Genomic DNA, 24,836 nt, shown 5'->3' with positions numbered 1-24,836 from the left:
ACTATTAGGGTTCACACCTGGCACTCAGAAAAAAAATTTATTTTTAACTTTTGAGCTTTGATTTTTTTTTTTAAAGTTTCCTTAAGTAATCTCTATACCCAGTGTGGGGCTGGAACTCCAACCCCGAGATCAAGAGTCCTGTGCTCCACCAGGAGCACTAGGCCAGTCAGGCGTCCCTAAGGCACATTTGAAGGGAACATCAGACATAGCCATGGAATGCTGATGGGACCCGGAAGCTAGAATGCAGGGAACAGAGACCGAGCTCCCTTTCTGGTGAAACCATGAGCTCCAAGTTGGACAAAGCTGGTTCCTGCACTTTGCTGCTCCCCAGATTCTCTTCCTTAAGCCCAGTGGAATCCCAAGTGAGGTTCGTGGTGTGGATGAACTCAGAGGTTCTCTATGGACAAGAAAAAAAGGGAAGCTGGGTTAACTGCAATCAATTTGGTCACGCAGACAGTCATGTCTTATCATTCCAACCCCAGAGCCCCATATCTTTGCTTGCTCAAATAACAGATTAAATCATTTCTAACATGCAAGGACTACGTTATGTTTAAAAAGAAGTGTCTCCAAAAGACAGATACTATGTGATTTCATTCATACACGGAATCTAAAAAAACAAAACAAATGAATAAACAATACATAACAGAAACTGACTCATAGGTACAGAGAACAAAGTATTGGTGACCAGAGGGGAGCAGAGCCACAGAACAGGAGAAATAGGTGAAGGGGATTAAGACATACATACTTCTGGTTGCAAAATAAACAAGTCACTGGGATGTAATGTACAGCATGGGGAATGTAGTCCATAATATTATAATAACTTTATATGGGGACAGATGGCAGCTAGACTTACCATGGGGAACATTTCATTATGTATAAAAATATCAAATCACTATGATGCACACCCAAAACTAATAGGATATTGTATATCAGTTACACTTCAATTAAAAACATAAATTGAAAGAGAATATTCTCCAAAGCTCACCTGCAAAGGAGGTGACTGCCTTGTGTCCTGACCACGGTGATATAAAGCCTGCAAAAATTTATCCGCACGATGCAATCCTTTCAGTGTTCCATATTATCATCTTCCAGGGCTGGATAGCCAACAGCAAGAAGAGCCATGTCTTCTAATAGAAATACACCTAAAACCCCCAGCTCTGGAGTCAAGCGAGACCTGAGTTCAAATCCCAGTCTCACCAAATATTAGCTCTTAAACTTGAGCCAGGTACTTTAACTCCTCTGGGGCTCATCTTTTTTTTTTTTTAAGATTTTATTTATTTATTCATGAGAGACACACAGAGAGAGGCAGAGAGATAGGCAGAAGGAGAAGCAGGCTCCCTGCAAGGAGCCCCACGTGGGACTCGATCTCGGGACTCCAGGATCACGCCCTGGGCCAAAGGCAGGCACCAAACTGCTGAGCAACCCAGGGATCCCCAAGGGCCTCATCTTTTAAGATAAAAGTAATCCCTGAATTCATGGATGTATTGTGAGGGTGGAAGGATAAGAAGGAGGTGTGTACAGCCCTGTACACAGTGCCTGGCACAGGGATAATGCTACACACAGGAAGTAATGGGGGTGCCATAAACCTGTGTGTGTGTGTGTGCGCGCGCGTGTTTTAATAAACACTTTCTCTAAGCCTTCTGTCTTTCTGTCCCTCCTTAAATCACACCTTGTACAGCAGTGTGCCTATTTTAGGCACCTCACCAGCTGGACATGAGGTCCCATGAGGAATAGTCAGAAGTAACTAAGGCTGCATAAGCCAGGAACTAAGTGGGACATGAAAATTGCCTTCAGGAAGGGCTGCCATAAGAAAGGTGTGTTTAATTAGCCCTGTTTCACCCCAAAGGACTCAGCCTGATGGGTGAGTGTTACCAGAAGGCAGATGAGGAACCATGCTGCTACCAGAGAAGTCTGCAAAAGGAAGTGGACCGCCTCGAGGCTTCCTCAGCTGCCTGCTGTGGACATGTTCAGTTGAGACTTGAGGACCAGGTGTCAAAGATGTGGTCAAGGTGATTCCAGATGTAGGAAGTTGGACCAGAGGACTGTTTTCAGGTGGATGCAGCAGAAGTGAGCAGAATCAGGAGATGATAGGCAGGGCTGAAGACCCCCACATTCATTTTTGCAGCTTTAAGAGGACTTCCTCTTTTATCTGTTTTATATATTTGGGTCCTTGAAAATTGAAAAGAAGATTTTGCTACTGAAAAGGTTTTTTTTGGTGTTTTTTTTTTTTGGTTTTTTTTTTTTTTTTTTTTTTTTTTTTTTTGGTGGTGTTGTTGTTTTTAAAGCTGCTATCTTGGATGACCTTTTGAGGTCTCTTTGAACACTGGGGCTCTAAGTCGATGATTCAGAATTGCCTGTGACCCTGACAAATATACAATATGTCAGAACAATAGGTCAGAGCTCTTTTGGTTGCAAGTGTCAAAACTCCTCTCCACTTGACTAAAGCAAGATGGGGATTTAGTGACTTGAGAAATTTGCAGGGCTGTTGGGATAGTTCATAGAACTGATTAAAAAAAAAAAAAGATCTGTGACAACCATGACCTCAGGGGCTAGACTCAGCAACTCAGTGCTGCCTGAACTCCCTCTGTATTCATCTGACTCTCAGATCTGCTTTTCTAATTTCTCCCTGCGTGTTGGCCTCTGGTTAATGTGGCTGTCAGCATCCTCAACGGTGAGGAAGAGAGAATTCTGTGCTCATCGCATCTATATATGGATTCCAGACCATGATTATCATTGTCCCTCTTTGAATCAATAACCCAACCCTGGATGGACTTGGAGCACTGTGATTGCCCAGGCCTGGGTTACTCCCCAAGGCAGGGCAAGGATGACCAGGGAAACAAAATGTAGAGGTGACTTTCATCTTGGAAAACCTTGAGAGACTATGTACAGAAAAATTTGGGAAAAATTGTTGACTCGCCCTCAGAGAAGGGAATTCCAATTAGAAGAGTTCCTATTTATTGAGTATTGATTTTAGGTCAAACACAGTAGAGGCATTATCATTTTAAATTGTCATCAGGGTGATCCGAACTGGATTTTTATTTTCATTTTACAGATGAGAAACTGAGGCCCGGAGTGTTAATTAACTTTCCCAAGACCACACAGCTAGAAATTAGAGAGCTGGGGTTTGGCTCAGGCCATCCGTGTGGGCCTGCATTTCGAGCTCTTCTTCACTCTGACAATGCAGAAGATGCAGACGTTCGTAAAGGGTTTGGACATAAATGGAACGAGGTTCCTCAAACACAAATGCTAAGACCAGGACTCACCATCTGGGCTGGTGAGAAAGAATACAGGACAGGGAGACCAGAGACTTAAATTCAAGGCCCAGCTCCCCCTCAGCTACTGATTAGCTGTAGGCCAAAAGAGTCTTAAAAATGCAGATCTCACTGTGTCATTCTGCCGTTTGGAATGCTGCTGTACCCTCAGGAGAATGGCCACATGTCTCTCTAAGGCCAACGAGTTCCAGCACGTCTGCCTTCCTCTGCAGCTGCTGTGCACCCTTGTCCCAGCTTTCAGCCTTTTTTTTTTTTTTTTTTTTTTTTTTTTTTGCAAACACAGAGCCTTGTGTTCAGAATGTCTGTTCCCTCCTCCCATTCTGAGCCAACACCAACTTTTCTCCTTCTGGTCGCAGCTTGTCTGCCTTGCCTTTAGGTGAGGGCTTCCCTGTCAGCCAATATGTCACACTCCTCTGGCAAACACCCTCAAGTCACATTTACTTCTCCTTCAGAGCACCTCTCTCAATAAAAACGAATAGATCCTATTTTGGTGGCCACTGGACTGTAAACTCCATGAAGGGCCGTTGCTGCCTCGCTCATCTGTACCCGCAAACCTAGTACGATGCTGGGTCCCCAGTGAGAGCCCAGCAAACGTTTATTGAAGGGCTCAATGAAAGTCTGAGCACCCACTTGGGCCTCCTCTTCCCAATCGTGAATGTCAGCTTGTGTAGGTGTCACATTCTATGACTTTAAGAGCACCTGGGTAAAGAGGGAGCTAGTGTCAGTGGGTGGAATTTGGTTAAATCTCAGAGGGTGTTGCATTTTATTTGAAGCCTGTAAAAGAAAAGGCTAGCGGGGGGCCATCTGGTCTGGTAACAGGTGGACTCAAAAATGAAGAGGAGAAGTTCACTGAAAAAGCAGCCCTGCCTGTAAAAAACTCACACTCCTTCCCAGAAGAAGGCTGTCACTTGGTTCCTCTCTCTGGCTCTGACATATGCTTCAATCCCTCGCTCCTAAATATGGTTGATATTCAGACTTTGCTGCCATGTGAGGAGAGCCTCTGTGAGTTCTGCAAACAGCTCCTGCAAGGAGCAATTATCCGAAGGAAGGTGCTGCCTGCAGGCCCTGAGCCTTGGCACAGTGTGTCATTGGCTCAGATCTGGACATTGGGGGCTCAGGACAAGATAGTAGTTCCAGCTGTTTTGCAGAGGGATGGGGTCTTCTGAGGCTTCGGCTGTAATGAAGAGTCTAGGGCTGCTGTATGTGAGCGTTTGTTTTGACTCTGGAGCCTAGCTGTATTCAAATCCTGTTCTGCCCCCTTAGTAGCTGTGTCGTCTTGAGCAAGTTGCTTGAACCTCTTCAGGCGTCAATTACTGCATCTGCAAAATGGGGATAGTCACAGTATCTCCTTAGTATTGTAGTGAGGATTAAATGAGTTAATTTGTGTAGAGTTCTTAAGGTTCCCGGTCCGTACTAAGCATCATATAAGTGTTGGTAGCATTACATTTTTTAAAATCTTCTCAATGCCTACTCCGGCATCAGGCAACTGGACTAACGTTTCTCATAGAGTGGTCTGTATGCCACCTGCATCAGAGTCACTTGGGCCAGAGCTGAGATTCAAAATTTTTAACAACAGAAAAGGCAAGGAGCTCCACTAATTAGAATTGACAGCTTTTACGATCAGAGAGGCCCATACTATGCCAGAGTTTAACCCTATAATCTCTGAACCATGGCAGATCTGGGAAAGATCAGGGTTAGCTGGAGTGGCAGGGGACACTTAGATGTGGTAAATAACCATTCTGCTTTCCTCGGGATGTCAGACTTTCATTGCTGAAACTGGAACATTCCCAGGCAAAGCTAGGACAGTTGGTCACCTACACTCAGGGCATCTGATGCAATGTATGTTTACCAACTGGTTCGGAAATAATGTCAATATTTTAACATCCAGTGGGGCTATGCCAGTGCCTACTGGCTGAATGTCAGTCCTCCTGGGACCTTACGTAAATACAGATTCCTGGGCTCCACCCCAAATAGCTTGAATCAGAATCACAAAAGCTAAGAAATCTGTACTTTCAATACACACTCCAGGTGATTCTGATGCTTACTCACATTTGATTTGATTAATAAGATTGTCAGTTTCTGGAAGGCAAGGACTGTGTGTGCCATGCTCTGTGTCTAGAGCCAGCTTATGGAAGGTGCTCAGTCAGTATTTATTCAAAGAATGGATATGATCATAGAGTTGCAGGAGGCTTCAAGTATGACGACTAAGGGTATGGGCTTTGCACTTGGACTATACTCAAATCCTAGATCTTTTATTTATTAGTTGGGTGATCTTGGGCGAGTTAATTGACCTCTCAGAGATTTAGTTTCCTTATCTAGGAAAGGAGACAATAAGAATACTACTTTATATAGATGTGTGTCAACTAAAATAACACACATAAGGCAATTAGCCAAATTGCCTAGAGCAGAGTAAATGTTTGATAGAAAGAAGCTATCACCACTGCTGTAGTTCCTATTGCTGATAATTCAGTTTCCTTTAATTCAGCAAACAATTGCTGACCTGTATGCCAGCACATTGGTAGGCATTGGGGTTTCTAAGATGAAAAAGAAATGCCTTGCACTCTAGATACGCATCTAAGAATAATGAGAGTATAATGTGCTAGGAAGGAGTGGCATGGCTTTTCTCTATTTATCCTGTTGGTATCCCAAGAGGCTAACCCAGGTGATAAAGCACCAGGCTGGGAATCAGGAAATGGGATAGGTGACATATGAGGACTGGGAATCCTTGGCAGAAGAATAACAGAAGCACTTTGGTTAAAGATAAAGCCATGCAGGGGCACCTGGGTGGCTTTGTTGGTTAAGCTCAGCTTGGGTGGTGGTCCCGGGGGTCCCGTGATCTCCAATCGAGCCCAAGATTAGGATCCCCGCTCAGCAGGGAGCCTGCATCTCCCTCTTCTCCTCCCAGCTCATGCTTTCTCTCATGATCTCTGTCTCTCTCAAATAAATAAATAAAATCTTAAAAAAAAAAAAAAGATATAGCCATGTGAAAGGTCATGCCTTATCAGGAAAGCACCAGCAGATCAGGGTGGCTAGAAGATAGAGCTCATGGTATAGGGACAGTGAGTGGCAGATTATGAAGTGCTATGTATTTCTAGTTGGAAGACGACCCTCGTGGAAACCACCAGGCTTACCCTACACTATGGGTACCACCGTTGTGGCAAAATTAGAACCAGCCTAAAGTCCATATTTGCATTTGGTTGAGTGACTTGAAGTTCACCTGTTTTAGAATACACTGTAGTGTTTAAAAATGAAGTGATAGGTTTATTATCTGGAAATACCTTCGAAATATGTTATTGAGCAAAGAAAGCAAGATACAAAAGATTCCTATCCTATTTTTTGTATTCAAATAATAAAAAAAAACTATTTCATTCAACAAAGCACCACCACGTACTAGGTGTGTGATTCTGTACAAATTCCTTAACTTTGCCATATCACATTTTCTCAAACTATAAAATCAAGATAATGAAAGTCACTGCTCCACTGAATTGACGTGAGGATTCAGAAAATAATGATCCACAGAAAGCACTGAGCCTGATGCTTAGCATAGATGAGGCACTTAATAAATAATATTATTAATACCTGTGCATAGAAAAAGAAGTCTGGGTCAGTATATACCAAAATAGTGATAGTAACTCTTTGGATGATTGATTATACATAATTTTAATTTACTTTCTTTGTGTCTGTGTTTTCTAAGTTACCACAGTGAACATAAGTTACTGTAAAAAGGAGAATGAACCTTGATTGCTTCCCTGGTCCTAGAAGTACCTGGCATATACTAAGTGCACAGTAAAATTTTTTAGAATAACTGAATGCTCATTCATATTCCCAACTTATATAAGGAGACTTTAGTCACATCAAAAAGAAAAAAGAAAAAAAGGTTCCCTAAATTCTTTCAGTATTGTTTCATAAATCACTAACTAAGAACTGAAACTTTCCAATTTATAAGTCATTATCCATTAAAGATTAAGGTAAAAAATAAGGCTTTATTTACATTGATAATAGCTGTATTAGTGAGGGAGAGGGTGGGGGATAGGCAAAATAGGTGAAGGGAGTTAAGAAATATACACTTCCAGTTATAAGATAAATAAGTCATGGGTGTAAAAATTACAGTATAGGTAATACAGTCAATAATAATGTAATAATTTGTATGGTAACAGATGGTAAATATACTTTTTGTGGTGAGCATTTTGTAATATATGTAATTGTCAGATCACTATGTTATATACCTGAAACTAATATAATATTATATGTCAACTATACTTCAATTACAAATTTAAAGGGGCACCTGGGTGGCTCAGTCAGTTAAACATCTGACTCTTGATTTCAGCTCAGGTCATGATCTCAGGGTTGTGGGATTGGTTCCCCCCACCTCCTTTAGGTTCTGTGCTAGGCATGGAGCTGTTTAAGATTCTCTCTCTTCCTCTCTCTCTGCCCCTCTGCCCCCCACTCTCATATTAAAAAGACTTTCTTTTTAAAGTGAGGACTTGGGGGATCCCTGGGTGGCTCAACGTTTTAGCCCCTGCCTTCGGCAAAGGGTGTGATCCTGGAGTCTCTAGATGGAGTCCCACGTCAAGCTCCCTGCAGGGAACCTGCTTCTCCCTCTGCCTGTGTCTCTGCCTCTCTCTCTATGTCTCTCATGAATAAATAAATAAAATCTTTAAAAAAAATTTAAAAAATAAAGTGAGGACTCTTGTATATATTATTCAGCCACTAGAAACGATGAATACCCACCATTTGCTTCGACGTGGATGGAACTGGAGGGTATTATGCTGAGTGAAGTAAGTTAATGGGAGAGGAACAAACATTATATGGTCTCATTCGTATGGGGAATATAGAAAATAGTGAAAGGGATTATGGGGGAAAGGAGAGAAAATGAGTGGGAAAAATCAGAGAGGGTGCCAGAACATAAGAGACTCCAAACTCTGGGAAGCAAACAAGGGGTAGTGGAAGGGGAGGTGGGCCGGGGATGGGGTGGCTGGGTGACAGGTGCTGAGGGGGGCGCTTGACGGGATGAGCACTGGGTATTATACTATATGTTGGCAAATCGAACTCCAATAAAAAATATACAAAAAAATAAATAAAGTGAGGACTCTTTTAGATACAAGTTGCAGATGAAACTGGTTTAAGCAAAAAAAGAAAAAGATTTATTTTGGCTATTATGAATAAGTGTCTCCAGGTGTTTGGCTTTTTGAGGGGCCCAAATCCCAAATGATTTCATTATCCTTCTCTCTCCTCTACTTTTTTTTTTTTTTTTTTAAGATTTTATTTATTGAAGGACACCTGGGTGGCTCAGCGGTTGAGCGGCTGCCTTTGGCTCAGGGCGTGATCCTGGAGTCCAGGGATTGAGTCCCACATCAGGCTCTCTGCAGGGAGCCTGCTTCTCCCTCTGCCTGTGTCTCGCCTTTCTCTGTGTCTCTCATGAATAAATAAATAAAATATTAAGAGGAAAAAAATACTTTATTTATTTGAGAGAGAGGAGGGACAGAAGGAGAGGAACAAGCAGACTCTCCACTGAGGAGATGATGTAGGGATCCATCTAGGACCCTGAAATCATGACCTGAGCTGAGTGAAGGCAGGTGTTTAACACTGAGCCACTCAGGTGCCCCTATGCTTCTCTTTTCTTATGTAATAAATGAGACAGCTCCTGGTGGTCCTATGGTTTTACTCCGAAAGACAGAGATCTTTTCCAATGGGTCTTGCAAAAATCCCAGGGAAAAGTCTGTGACTGGTCAAGCCTGGGTCATGTGGCCACCCTTGATCAGAGGTTGGAGACAATGAGCTGGGTGTTTACCATGGAATGGGCCAGAGAGTGGAATCCAAAGGAAATACTGCCCATCAGGCCAAAAAACAATGGTCACTATCCATGAATAACCAGGCCCCTTATTCCTAGAGGAACGTTCTACATAAGGTTTTTTTGACTCTACTAGGAAAACAATGCCATATATATGCAAGAAATTATGATTTTACTGACAGATCTAGACTGCCATCCAGATTCTAGTGTTCCTGGATTAGGAAGAGAGAAGTAGTAAAAATAATATTAAATATTATATTATTAAAACTAAAATTATTAAACATAATATTATTAAAATATTGCCTCCTGATTGCACATTAAACTTTTGTATCATACTAAATAAGGACTAAAATCTCTAGCTTTTAGCCCTTATTCTGCCTCATATGGTCACCTTCAGGCCTCATTGAGCTCTTTAGTAAAATTAGAGAGTTGGCTTTGATTTATAGCCTTTTTTTTTTTTTTTTTGCTTAAAGATGCTGGGATCCCAGACATCACTACACCAAAACAAATTTTGCCTAAATTTCAAAGTAACTCATTTGTACCAGCCCATATTTTCCCAAATGATAATGGCCTTCAATGAGTAATTTTATAGAATGAGGTCTTCAGAAGCAAAGAACATCATTTATTGATTATTCACTGTGCCAAACACAGTCCTAAACACTTTACATGTATTATTTCATTTGGCCTTCATGACAGTTCTGAGGTGAAGTACTCCTTAGAACCTGCAAATACGTTGAGTTATATGGCGCAGAGGTACTAAGGTTGCAGATGGAGTTAAGGTTGCTAATCAGCTGGCACTAACATAGGAGTTTATCCTGGGTTATCCCACTGTAGTCACAAGGATCCTTAAATGTGAAAGAGGGAGATAGGGGAGACAGGGTCAGAGAAGGAGATGTGATGACAAGAGCAGAGGTCTGCGTGATGCAATTGCTGGATCTAAAGATGGGAAGGTGTCATGAACCAAGGAAGGCAGGTGGCCTCTACAAGTAAGAAAAAGAATTTTCCCTTAGAGCCTCCAGGAGGAACACAGCTGTGCAGATGCCTTGATTTTATCCTCGTGAGACTGATTTCGGATGTCTGACCTCCACAACTGTAATGGAATGAATTTGTGTTGTGTAAGCCATTAAACTTGTCGTAACTTGTTGTGGCTGTCAGAGAAAACTAATGCAGGTAGGCATTTCGAATCTACTCTGCTGAGGAGGACACCGTAATAGACAATTTCAGTGCCTTTCCTGAAGTCACCTAGCCCCTAAATGACAAGTCAAAATTTGAACTTGAGTGTATGTGGCTTTTAAAGTCCATGCTCTCAACCACTGCACTATAGTTTTTGAGTGCCACATATATGATAAAATGTAGAACTGTAGAGGTCGCAAAGAAGCTCAGGACATAGTGCCTGACCTCAGGGAATTTATGAAACTGTTATGAAACCCAACAGTATTAATGATTACCTTTTACAGGAATGACTGAGTGCCAGGCACGTTACAGATAAAATCTTTGCATTATTACTGTTATTGTGAAAAGGAAAGATGTCACCATCTCTTATGGGCTGAATTGTGTACGCACCCTCCTCCCAGAACCTGAATTCATTTGGTGAAGTCCCAAACCCTACTAACTCAGAATGTGACTGTGTATGGAGACAGAGCCTTGAAAGAGGTGATTAAGGTAAAATGAGGTCATATGGTGGGCTGTAATCCACAATGATTGATGGATTTATAAGAAGAGGGGATTAGGACACTGATAGACAAATGCACAGGGGAGACCAGGGGAGACCATGTCACCCATAGAGAGAAGGTGGCCAACTACAAACCAAGAAGAAAGGCCTCATAAGAAACCAACCCTGCTGGCACATTGATCTTGAATGATCCAGCCTTCAAGATTCTGAGAAAATAAAATTGCATTGTTTAAGCCACCCAGTTTGTAACATTTTGTTATGGCAGCCCTAGGAAACGGATACATCCTTTGTAAATGAATGGATTTATTCTTAGCCAAACTTTGCATGTCATAACTAGAAGAAATTGCTTTGGGTTTGAGTGGCGAATTCTAAGCAAAGACAGAGGAAGTGAGGAGCAAGTCTCTGCTCTGGTCAATCCAGGTCTAACCGCTTGAGTAGGCCTTGGATCTCAACACTCTAGGAGCTCAGTGGGACCTCCCTGAAACTTTCCTTTCCTTATCTCCATCTCCCAGGCTCCCTGCATCCATCCAGTGTCATGGCTCCTATGCTTCCACCCGGGGTCTAGCCCTTTCTTTCATTTAATCTCTAGTGTGGCTTCTCTGTCTAGTTCCACTGAGGAATGGGGCCTGATTCCTAAAAGCAATGTGGGCAGGGGATAAGAATTCTGTACAACAGTCTGGTCTTAGAATGAATTATTTAGAAACGATTCAGACTTCACAGCGCAAAGGTTAACCTTCTATTGGTAAATCTCTACCTCCTTTTACCTTCTCTATCCGAGTCTCTATTCTTTTATTCTAATGTATCAGTTTGTATCAGTCAGGAAAGCCTAGATTGGGTGGCAGCAACAACTACTCCCCAGTCTCACTGCTTAACCCAATCAAGTCAGTTTCTTGCTCTCGCTATGTGTGTAATGTTCACTGCAGGAGCCTCTGTTTATCATAGTCCCCAGGGAACCCAAATTGGTGGACACTCCATCCTTATTTTGTGGATAGCCGAGGCAGGGCCAAAGAGCAGAAAATCATGCTGGCACATACAAGCCTCTGCCTGGAGATGATACACAGCATTTCCACTCGCATTTCATTGACAAAAGCAAGCCAAATATTCATATCTTATGTCAAAGGAGGTGGGAAAGTGCAAACTTACCATGTGGCTAGAAAGAAAGAATGCAAATAATCCAAACAGCCCTGACAACCACCGTGGAGGACACCTTTGATTGCCAACAACTGCCCACAAGTAGCTAAAATGAGGAGGTTTATTATTTGATATAACAAGGAGCCCGAATATCAAGGAGTCGCTGGCTTGATTCACTCACTGACTAGACACTGTCATCCGACACCCATGTTCCGTGTGCTTTCTGCCCAGCTATTCTCTGTTGCCTTAACCTTGTAGGATAGCTCTCCTCATGGTCTGAAGATGGCTGCCTTCTTTCAGTTCTTGCATTCAGATGACAACACTCGGAGATAGAAAGGGAGACACACCTGTCTTGTATCCCCTTTTTTAAAACAGCTAAAACCTTCCCAGAGTCTCCTGAGCAGATTGTCCCCCATTTCATTGACCAGACCTATATCCCGTGCTCTAGTCTGAACTACTTGCTTGGCAAGGAGGATCAGGACTGCCGGGACAGGCTTGAACGAAACAAGATTCATTCTCTAGGACTGCCTCAGGGGCCAGTCCTCCTCTCCCCCAAAATAAAGAACATGGTTACTTACAGGAGAGGGAACCCAACCAGGATCCTGCTTCTGAGATAGAAGGAGTACAGGATCGCAGCAGAGCAGAAAGCTGTCTGCTGCCCCAGGCTCTAGGGAGGGAGAGCGGAGTGTGAAGAGGTAAGAGGGAAAACCATTCTGAATCTTCACATTAAACTTACAAGGCAGGCTTTCTTGTCCGGTTTTGCAGATCAGAAATGTGGCATTTAGGTATACATCAGATTCCAAAGTACCTACTTACTATATAGCCCACCTATTTATCCATCAAGTTCAATCACAGAGTGGAATGTCAGAATTAATTTTTTAAAAAGTCCTTTGGGGAGGGCAGAAGAAGTTCATCAACCGTCAGTCTTGGTACAAATAGGATTTCCATGATCCAATTGGCTACTCACTGAACTCCTTACTGACGTCAACCAAAGATCCCTTTTTAACTAGGAAGAGTGCCCACTTTGTGGCAAGGAAAAAAGAGCAGGTGTGCTAATCTGCAACTATATCCAGGACTAAATTTACCTAGAAAAGGAGTGTGGCCAAGTGGTCTTTGAAGCAACTCTCCATTATTGTAGGGTTGAGGCAAAATGTCTTATGACTCTCACGCCACCAAATTTTTTAGTAGCCTCATCTCCATAAGAAATATTGGCATCAATTTAAAATTCAGCTCTTCCCTCAGCATTTGCACACTGATAAATGTCTTAAGAGCCCAAACTTAAGAATACAGTTGGTGGGGCGGAAAAATTGGGCAATCAGGTCTTAGGAGGGCTCCGGGGTAGAGCAGAGAAGCGTCCACCAACATGCTGTACTTTCTTCCACGCTGGACCTCATAGCCTATCTTCAATTGCTGCCTAACTCCTGCCTGGGCAGTTCACTTCAAACCTCTCTGACCAGAGCATAAAGAAGCCCAGGGTATGATCCTGTCCACACCTAAGAGGGCAGTACCTTTTTTGGAGACCCCCCTAAAGTGCCAGGCACCAAGTTAAGGGCATTGCTTATACTATCACACATAATCCTTACTCCGACCCTTGGAAGTAGGTGGCTCTCCCATGGATATAGCTCAAGGAAGCTAAGCCACCCATCCAAAATCATAAGGAGGTGGTTGAACTGGGATTTTATCTCACATCTGATTGCAGACATCATGGCCCTCACTGTTATGTCTTACTTCCCCTGTTCAGTTGAAGTACTTGATTTTTTTTTAAGCTCCCATGAGAAGCCTACCCGGTGGACATGGACATGACTATCCTAATATCAGTTCAGAAAAATTACAAAAAGCTTGCCTCAAGTTTTATAGTTAATAAGTAGTGAAGCCAGGATTTGAACCCAGGTCTGAATGGCCCCCACCCAGAGTTCCCTCTATGTGTGAATTGCCTCCTCCTGTACATGAACTGCTGATCCTAGCATCCCCTTTCCTCAGTGAACTACTGCCTGGATAACCAGATTCTTTAAAATAGAGAATTGCCACATTTTAAAAATCATGAAATAAAGGATTATGTTTGTCATTATAAGCTGGTTTTGAGATATATACATATATACTTTTTTCTCTTTGAAATTACTCCAGGTTTTCTAAAGGAGTCTTCTACTATTAAACATGCCCTATCCACTTTCCCAAGGTCTCTTCAGGTCAGCATATTTAAAAAAAGAAAGACTTGAACTTGTCATTCAGCTCTCACTCCATATGAATCATAACAGGACTCTACGTGGGGAAACAGCCTAGTTCTAGGAACTAGTAATAGAAGCTGGGGTTTGTCACCTTCATGGGTGCATCTCAAATCCCACTTGGGTGCTTCTGGGGCTCATGTGATGGTACACCCTTGACCCAGGGGGAACCAAGCAACTGGGTTGCGGCCATCTCGATTGACAGACGGCCCAGTCACACACACACCTGTCTCTGTGACCAGACCCCGGGCAGAAGCCAAAGATTAGAATAGTCTTGAGAGGGATGGCCTCTCCCTCCTTTAAGACGATATTTTTAAACAGGGCTAATAATATAATGACAACAATAATAACAACAAGTAACATTCATTGAACACTTAGCTACGATGATTCTCATTGGTATTGTTGCTACTGTTACTCCATTAACTCATTTAACCATCAAAGTACTCAATAGGTAGCATTTTTTTTTTAGCATTTATAAGTATATGTAGAAATTATTCTTGCCACAAAGTGTGGGATTTAAGAGATCAATCTGCAGGGGCAAAGAGACCTGAATTTGATACCTACTGTCATCTCTTGCTGGTCACATGGGTCTGGGAAGTTACTTCAACTTGCCTCAGTTGTCCTCATCTGTAAAATGGAAATAAGAAAAATATCTGCTCCCATTGAGCCGTTGGGAGAATTAGATAGGATCATGTAAGTGAAGCATGCAATAGCATAGTTGCTGGCTCAGAATGGGAGCTCAGTGCCTAGAGGTGATAATCAGAAGCCAAATGCTATCAGAAGCCAAATGCTGGCAGAGTGCCATTTCTGTGCCTTCAACAAGAGCTGGACTTCTAGGACCAACTGTTCTCTGCTTGCACCCTGAAAGCATCTACCAGGATCTGAGCTTCCCCACAGTGATGATTCAGGAGAAAAACAATGACAAAATCCCTGGAAATAAACTGATTTCTTGCCCATTAGCCAGAAAATGGTGCTCAGGTGTCTTGCCTGGTGGATTTCAGCTTGGCAGGGGTTTGTTTGTGTGGTGGTGGTGAGATAGCAGAGGCTATAAGGAAGTAGAGAAAAATCTATTTTTCGGCTTTCATTTCTGCCTGGGATCTCGTACCAAATATATTTTCTCACCAGCAAGATCAAAGGGATGGTACACCCGACATCACTCATGGCATCTTGCTGGACAGAGGGGAGGAGAGGGAAATAAATCAAAGTATTTGCTACCACAGCCATTTGCGTCTGAGAGGAGAGGATGACATAAATCTTCACTGTGAGCTAGGGCTTGAAATAGGGTGAGAAGTTATTGCAAAATGAATATTCAATCAGGAATGTTGGTGGCCTGGTTTTCTCAAGAGTGGAGTTAGTCTAGTGGAATGGAGTTATGGATTTGATTACCTTTTAGGACAAACCCAAGAACCCTGCTCTGAGGTTTGGGGCTTCTTCCCTCTTCCCATCCAATTTATTTTCCACTGACATCTCCTAAGGGCTAACCATGTACCAGGCACTGGGCTACCTACCAGAGGATATGGGGTAATGGACTCCATATAGCATCTACCCTCAGGAGTGTGGAGAGCCCCGCACCTAGCCTGGGAGTTCAGGGACAGCCTCTCTGAGGAAGTGATGTTTGAACCAAGATCTGAAGGGTGAGTAGAAATTAGCCAAGCAAAGAGTGGGTGGTGGGGATGTGGGTGGGGAAGCTTAGCATTTTCGAGAAACAAGGAAATGGCTAGTGTGGCTGGAGCTCAGAACACAAAGGGAAGAGTGACGTGATATGGAGCTGGTAGGGGGAAGGAGCCTGGGCTGGCCTACTTTCCTCTTACTTTGTATGGTCCTCGTTTAGTTTTGATATGTCCAGTTCCTAGAGGGGAGAAGGCAGGCCCACCCTTCCTGTTGTGGGGCCACACGTCTGCAGGCCAGCAGAGTGCTCCTCTGTGTCTGGCCGAGGCCTCCTCCTAGTGCACATGGTGCCTAGTGCCGTCTGGCCCCTTGGTTCTCTTCCCACCATGGTGGGCCTGCACTGCTTTCTCCTGGGAGCTCAATGACCCCCAGCCACTGAGACCAGTGCCATCCTCACTCAGAGGTATCAGGAGCATTGGTTCAGTTACTAGGCTCTTCTGGCTTCCTCTTGTGAATGGTACTGCCTGTAATCTTGTGTCCCAGTATAGAAACCAAGTCCCCACTTCCTACCCTGGCTCCAGTATCCTGTTCCTTTTCTCTATATCATACTTGAGAGTGAGAATGGTACCTTTTACAAGGCCTTCCCAGTCATTTCATTCAACTAGGGTTGATTTGTGCCTGCTTAGCATCAAGTACTCCAGGGGATAAAGGGGGACAAAACTAGACAGTCCTACGTTTGAGCAGCTTACAGGCCCCCCAGGCACCATGCTGAGCATCTTACCTGTGATGTCATCTCATCCTCAGAACAACCCCATGTGATAAGAACTGTTGTTAGTGCCCATTTTACCGATGAGGAGACTGAATCAAAGGGAAATAATACAACTGGCCCAGAGTCACACTTATCAGTGGAGGGGCTGGGATTTGAACCTTTCTTAATCCTATGGCCCAAATTCTTAACCAATACCCTTCATCGTCTCTACTTGTCTCTCTCTCTTTCTTGCGAATTTCTAGAAGTGTCCTTATACTATGATTCTTCAGCAACTGGGGCCGTGTCTTGTAGGTGGAATCCTGCTGTACACCCCCATGTTTTCCTGTGGCTACAGCTCACCTTCCTGTTCTTACTGTCCTATTGTTTCTTACAGGGCTTTTCTGGTCATGTCATCTGTTGGCCTAGTTTCCTGCTGTCCCTATGTATTTCCCCAGAACTATATGCTCTTTGGAGTTGGAGTTTTACCAACTGTCTGAGGTTAAGCCTATCAAAGGGGCAAGATTTTTCTTTTCTGGAGGTAATATCATTTCTTCTGCTGCTACCCCTTGGACTCCCAGCTGAGTGGTAGAGCACAGACTAGGCATTGCAGTAACTCCCCCCAAATGTCTGAGAAACCTGAAGTTCTCCTAAGAGCTGTGACTTCAAGGAAGTTCTTCTTGAAGGGGGCAGTACCCATCCTCAGGGGATATTTCCTTGTGAGGGCACTTTGGTTTTCATAGGGATTGCAGGGGTATGGAAGTGGAGATGGGGAAGTAGCATGTCCTACTGGTTTTGCGGGCCACTGTGAGGCAAGCCTGTGGGGCAAGAGTTGTCTTCTGTCCCCTGAGGATTTGAAATGTGCCACCATGGACAGCTGGGTAACTGTCAGTTAAGCATCGGCCTTTCGCTTAGGTCATGATCTTGGGATCCTGGGATTGAGCCTTGCATGGGGCTCCCTTCTCAGTAGGAAGAAGCAGACTCCCCACTTGTGCTCTCTCTCAAATAAATAATGAAATTCTTAAAAAAATGTAAATGTCCCACCATACATTTACACAGGTGAGAACTTATTTTTCATTACCTTACCATAGATCTTCCTTCTTTTTTTCCCATATAAACATAAATATCAGTATGGTTTTAATAGCCACCAAACTTCCCGGGAATGATACTTCTGCATAAATGAAAACAAGCCCTATCACTTTACTAAGAGCTGTCTGCCATTTTGGAAAATGATGTCATTAATGGCAGTACCATACTTGGGATCTGAATCACTAGTGCCACACAATTGCATCAGTCTTTACTTATAGCAGTTTCATTTGTGGAAATTTTATGTATGCCTATTTAGCCCTTATTTGGAAATAGCAGATATAAAGCAAAGTGGTCAACAACTTTCTGTTGAGTATTGTCTCACTTTTAGAATTCTGGATGTATTCATTAAAAGTAAGGACAAATATCATTGTCTTCTTGAATCATCTGAACACTTTCATATTGAAATGCATATCGTACTGTAAATCATCTTTTATTTCTTCCTTACATAGAAATAAATTGTTTAGAGCAATAAATTGTTTTTTAGACACGTTTTGTAGGTAGATTATACTCTCTATGAATTTCAGTTCAGTATAGTAAAGGCAATGTAAAGCCAACAAGAATATTTGTTTTAAGAAAAAGGAGTTGTGATAGAGCAAAAACTCCAGTTTTAAGGAAATGAGAGTGACTTTTTTTTTTGAGCCAAAATTTATACACCAGATAAGTAATAGTCCCATCCAAGGCTTTTTGACCAAGGATTTTTTTTTTATTGCTATTTTTTTCTCCAAATACTTTTGGTATTTTCTTGGAACTCTCTTCAGAGGCAGGCAGGATTTTATTCATCCCACCCCTCGAGAATTTTCTATGGTTTTGCTTATTGAAAAAGATTTTGTTTTGTTTTTTTAAAGAGCCAACAGCTTTTGAGCACAAATTGTTGAGACCAAGGTCAGTGATCAGGCTGGATGATGATATCCTTGGTCGTAGATTGTGAGGTTTGGGAGCAGGGATTGTGTTTTATCCATCTTTGCCCCTCCACAGTATTTAGTATGGGGCACACAGTAGATCCCCAGTATTAGGTTGAACTGGATATTGTCAAACACAGGATGTAAGCTTGGGGTAAGAGAACTGAATAAATGCTTGTGTATTGTACTGAATTTAAGTGATATAGCAGTGTGTAGTATAACAAAGTAAAACCTCTGGGTGTCAGTGAAAACATTTAAAAGATGGTACGGCAAGAGCACAGCCCGATAAGAGTGAACACTGGCTGTGACCAGTAGATAAGCCCACATTTGGTGCATTCCAGTTGAAAATTAGCCCTCTCCTCCCTCTCCCTTCTCTTGGAAATCCCATTTCCCAGAGGTAACTATTAGGAGGAAATTTCTCCTCATCACACTGTTAACAATTTAGTGAGTCTCTTTCCAGACTTTATTTTTATTATTTTTAAAGGTTTATTTATTTATTCATGATAGACATAGAGAGAGGGAGAGAGAGAGAGAGAGAAATAGAGAGAGTGAGAGAGAGGCAGAGACACAGGCAGAGAGAGAAGCAGGCTCCATGCCAGGAGCCCGACACGGGACTCGATCCCGGGACTCCAGGATCGTGCCCTGGGCCAAAGGCAGGCGCCAAACTGCTGAGCCACCCAGGCATCCCCTCTTTCCAGACTTTAGACATATCCATAGAAGGTGTATGTGTATGTGTATGTGTAGGTGTATGTGTAGGTGTATGTGAGGGGGTTATGTTCATGGAGAATGAGAGATATTTTCCTATATGCCTTTAATTTGAAGAATAGGGTTATACCAATATTATTCTAAAATGTGGTCTTGGGGGATCCCTGGGTGGCGCAGCAGTTTGGTGCCTGTCTTTGGCCCGGGGCGCGATCCTGGAGACCCAGGATCGAGTCCCACATCAGGCTCCCGGTGAATGGAGCCTGCTTCTCCCTCTGCCTGTGTCTCTGCCTCTCTCTCTCTCTCTCTCTCTCTCTCTGTGACTATCATAAGTAAATAAAAAAAAAGAATAAAATGTGGTCTTCTCCATTTCCTGTATCACAGCCCATTTAGAACCATGTTGTGATCAAGCGTTTGAGTAGCTTGGTTCTGAAGAAAATTCAGAGCAAGAATGCCAAAGGGGTTTTGAAGATAGGAAGACAAGAGGGCAATTTTAATGGAAAATATGCTTTCATATATTTGAGTTCTTATGGATGCATTTTTCCTTCTCTTTTGAAATGTACTGGAACATTGGAGTTGGTTTGATTTGAGTTCAAATTCCAGTGCAAAGAAGAGCTTATGGTCTAGTGCGGGAGACCAACACCAAACCAGGAAACAAGTAAGGAAAAAGCATCTGTGTTGTTTGCAATTGGGGTGATTGTTCTGAAGGATAGAAATAGCCTGATAGTTTAGAGACTGGAAGGAGAAGGCCACTTTAGAATCATCAGGAAAGGCCTCTCTGTGCTGATAACGCCTGAATCAAGACCAGAGAACATGCAAAGGGCGTGAGGTAGGAATGGGCTTGGCATACTTGAGAAGCCCCATGAGGAATGATCAGTGACCAACCAGGAGAGTCCTAGAAGGTGAGATCGGACAGATAAGCAGGGGCCAGACCTCGAAGGGTCTTGTAGGCCTACAAGAACTCTAAGAGTTTGAATCTTATTCTAAAGGGAATGACTTGTTCTGATTCGGTTTTAGAGAAGGACAAAGGTCAGAGCATAGAGATCAGTTAAAAGCCATTGCAGCTGCCCACGCGAAAGAGAGTGACAGCTCAGATGGAGGAAGTGCTGTGGAGATGGAGAAAAATAGATGGATTCAGGATCTCTTTCTGAGGTAGAACCTCCAGGATATGCTGACGGAGTCATGTAACGTGCGTGTGTATGTGTGCATGCATGTGAGAAAGGGATCACCAAAGGGCCAACGCCTAGGGTTTGGGCCTGAATAACTGTGTGGGTGATGGTGCTATTTATAGAAATAGGGAAGGCAGCAAAGAACAAGTTTGGGAGGCAGAAGGGTCAGGGAAATGAGAATTCCTTTTTGGTCAAATTCATTATGAAATGCCCCTTTGTTGCTAGAGTGTGGTATTAAGTAGGCAGGTTCAGGGATGGGTCTGTCTGGAGATGTACATTTCAGAATTATCCATATCCAGATATATCTAAAGCCAAGGGAGTTGACATCGGAAGATAGCTGTCTGTATTTTCCAATTTGTAAACATTTTTATTGGAAAGTTTCTAAGTGATAAGAAAAAGAACGTAAAGAAAGGAAGTAGAAAGGGGAGAAAGAGAAAGAGTGCACAATTCCAATGGTATCTATAGGCTATTTCTTGCAACAAAGTGAGTGTATGGTCACTGATGTGCGCGCACACACACACATACACACACACATGCACACACACCCCAAAGATGCAAACTGTAAGCTGCATATACAAGTCACATGGAAAAGATACTCTCAGTTCCAACCCCAAACAGACCCTGCCTATTCCTCAGCGGCTGCATAGTCTTAGATATGGAAACCGCATTTCCATAACCTACCAGTGCCTGAAAGGAGAAGACATTGGGGCTCCACCGTCCAAGGCAAATGGGCCCTGGATCCAACTCCAGAAACTCCTGGCTTCCTGGGCTGGTCAGAGAGCAGGACTGGGGGGCGCTTTCTGGACAAGATCCTGTATCTTGCAACAAAAGAAGATTCAGGCAGCCAAAGAAAATAACCTATGTTTCCCAAAGAAACTTCGACTGGAATGAACCTGCAACTTTGTACAGGAGGAGTCCTGGGAGAGATGACATTGCCTACAGCAGTCCTCTGGGACAATCTTGAGGCAGCCATGGTGCTGATGGAAGCTGCCCTGGAGCTGGTCAAGAAGCCCACCGTGGGTGAGCCATCTGTAGGTCAGACTGCTCTACACGTAGCTATCATGAACCAGAATGTGAACTTGGTGTGAGCCCTGCTTGCCCACAGGGCCAACATCTCTGCAAGAGCTACAGGCACAGCTTTCCACTAAAGCCCCTGCAACATTATCTACTTTGGGGAGCACCCTTTTGTCCTTTGCTGCCTGTGAGCAGTGAGGAGATCATGAGGCTACTCATTGAGCATGGAACCACCACCTGGGCCCAAGACCCCCTGGGAAACACTATCTTACACATCCTCATCCTCCAGCCCAACAAAACCTTTACCTGCCAGATGTACAAACTGCTGCTGTCCTATCATGGGTGCAGTGACCACCTGCAGGCCCGGGACCTCAAGCATGCTGCATCACCAGGGTCTCACCCCCTTCAAGCTGGCTGGAGTGGAGGGCAACACTGCGATGTTCCAGCACCTGATGCAGAAGCGGAAGGAAGCACATCCAGTGGAATTGGCCACTGACCTCCAGTCTCTATGACCTCACAGAGTTCAACTCCTAGGGTGAGGACCTGTCCTTTTTAGAGCTCATGGTCTCCCTCAGGAAGAAGGAGGCTCATCAGATCCTGGAACAGACCTCAGTGAAGCAGGTTGTGAGCTTCAGGTGGAAGAAACGTGGGCAGTGGTACTTCTGCGTTTCAGGTGCCTTGTACCCACTCTATACGATCTGCTACATCTACTGTCCCCTCAGATTCCTGAGATAACACCATTTTCCAACAGAAACCACTACAGGAGACCTATGTGGCTCACCAGGATAAAATCTGGTTCGTGAGGGAGTTGGTGATCCTCATTAAAACTGTGGTCATCCTATTCCTAGAGATCCTGGGCATCTTCAGTGTTAGTGCCTCTTGCTATTTAGGACAGACTGTCCTCTGAGGGCCGTTCCATGTCATTATCATCACCTAGGCCTGTCTGGTGCTGGTGAACATGAGGATGTGGTTCTCCAACATGAATGGAGAGATGGTGCCTGTGTCCGTTGCCCTGGTGCTGGGCTGGTGCGGTGTTATGTACTTCGCTGGAGGATTCCAGATGCTCTCTATCTTTTCATCATCATGATTCAGAAAACAATTTTTGGTTTTATTTTATTTTTTAAAATAATCTCTACACCCAACATGGGACTTGAACTCATAACTCAGAGGTCAAGAGTTGCATGTTCTATTGGCTGAACCAGCCAGACACTCCCAGAAGATGATTTTTGGAGACCTGAAGCCTTTCTGCCAGCTGATAGCCTCATTATTCTGGTATTTGCCTCAGCATTCTATGTCATATTCCAGACAGAGTACCCAGCCAATCTGGGACAAGTCCATGACTACCCTGTGGCACTGTTCAACACCCTTCAGCTTTTCCTCACCATCATTGAAAGCCTGCCAACTATGAAGTGAACTTGCTCTTCATATTTGGCATCAGCTACTTTGCCTTTGCCATCATCGCCACATTGCTTATGCTCAATCTGTTTATCACCATAAAGGATGACACACAGAGGCAGATGGCCCATAAGTGGGACGAGCTCCAGAAGGCCCAGGTCAGGCCAAAATGGTGATACTGGAGAGGAAGCTTCCTTGCTCTGGGATCCGTGGATGCTAGTATGGGCTGGGGGACCACGGGTTCTAATAAGACAAGAACAACCATGGTCAAAATCCTCTGCGGGTGCTTCTCTTTGTGGAAGCTTTCAAGGGCTCAAATAAGGAGCATGAACAAGAGCAGCTTTCTGAGAAACAGCCCTCTGTTTCTGTTTTTGAAAGTGGGACCCTAGCCAGAGCCTCCCTGGCCCTCCCAACCCCTCCCTGTCCTGAACCACACCTCACAGCAATAACAATTACCAGGGCTGGGAGAGCCTTTGTCACAACATTCTGGGACACGTGAATCTCAGACTGGATCTTGGCAAGGGGGTTGGAGAAGAAAATATGCATCATTTATGATGGGGACCCCTGTAAAATAAAACAGGTAGGCCTAGGTGTAGAGCAGTACTAACTTTCATGCCTGTTAATCATGGGAGGGGGTAGACAGGATAATTCCCTTTTTTTTTTTTAAGATTTTATTTATTTATTTTAGAGAGAGGGAGTGAGAGAGCATGAGCATGGGAAGTGGCAGAGGCAGAAGGAGAGAAAGAAGCAAACTCGCTGCTGAGCCAGGAGCCCAATATAGGGTTCAATCCCAGGACCCTGGGATCATGACCTGAATCAAAGTCAGATGCTTAACTGACTGAGCCACTCAGGCGCCCACAGAATAATTCTTAAAGGCCATGTCTTACTGTTCACATCAGCATTTCTGGAGATGGGCAATGGGTATCTGTTGTACCACTTATCTTTTGAGTTCCTAAAAGTCCCACATCTTAAGAAAAGAAGGTATCTTTGCAAGCAAGGTTGGACTTGGCCATCAAAGATAGAGGTAGTGATGCTAGACTAATGTCTAGACCATCTTTCTTTCTGCCTCCCGCAGGCACTACATGGTTCAACAGTGCTTAATGTGGGACGAGCCAGGCATGGCACTGAGGTTCTGGCCCTTCCCTTTTTTCTATACCCCTATAGAACTCTCCCTACCTTGTAGCCAAACTCCACCTACAAAACTGCAAGAGGAAAGATTCTTTATCCTTGTTTGTTTGTTTTTAAGGTTTTACTTATTTATTTGAGAGAGAGACAAATCGAGAGAGAGCACAAGCCAAGGGGTGGGGGTTGGGGGGAGGGAGAAGTAGACTCCTGGATGCAGAGCAGGGAACCTGATGCCGGGCTTGATCCCAGGACCCTGGGATCATGACCTGAGCAGAAAGCAGGCGCTTAACCTACTAAGCCACGTGGGCACCCCATCCTTGTTCTATTTTTTAAAAAATTTTATTGTGGGTAGATAAACATAATGTAAAATTTACCATTTTGACCATTTCTAGGTGTACAACTCAGTGGCATTAAGTATATTCACAGGCTATTATTTGTCTACAAGAATTTTTCATCATCACAAACTGAAACTCTTGTACCCATTAAACATTAACTCCTCACTATCTCTTCCCCATAGCCTGATAACTGATATTCTACTTTCTATGAATTTGACCACTCTAGGTACCTCATATAAAAGGAATCACATAATATTAATCCTACTGTACCTCGTTTATTTCACTTAGCATGTTTTCAAGATTTATCCATATTGTAGCAGGTATCAGAATTTTATTCCTTTTAAAGTCCAAATAGTGGCGTTTGTTTTGTTTTGTTTCGTTTTAGACAGAGAGAGACCATGCATGCACACACCACGACCCTGAGATCATGACCAGAGCTGAAATCAAGAGTCAGATGCTCAACTATCTGAGCCACCCAGGTGCCCTCAAATAATACTTCATTGTATGGATATATCACATTTTATTTATCCATTCATCCATTGATGACATTTGAGTTCTTTTTACCTTTTGGCTATTGTAAGTAATAGTGCCATGAACACTGGTGTACAATTATCTCTCCAAGTACCTGCTTTCAATTTCTTTGTGTATATTCCTACACGTGGAATTG

General features: G+C 43.5%; 1 pseudogene; it reads left to right on the top strand.

Annotated features, from left to right (window-relative positions):
- The first annotated feature begins 20,852 nt into the window (after nt 1-20,852).
- LOC129521642 (transient receptor potential cation channel subfamily V member 5-like) lies at nt 20,853-23,264 on the top strand (annotated as a pseudogene).
- Nucleotides 23,265-24,836: the final 1,572 nt, after the last annotated feature.

Source organism: Nyctereutes procyonoides, unplaced genomic scaffold (genome assembly GCF_905146905.1).
Source record: "Nyctereutes procyonoides isolate TBG_1078 unplaced genomic scaffold, NYPRO_anot_genome, whole genome shotgun sequence".
Classification (NCBI taxonomy): domain Eukaryota; kingdom Metazoa; phylum Chordata; class Mammalia; order Carnivora; family Canidae; genus Nyctereutes; species Nyctereutes procyonoides.
Note: the sequence above shows the minus strand (reverse complement) of the source record. Positions and strands in the feature narration are given on the sequence as shown.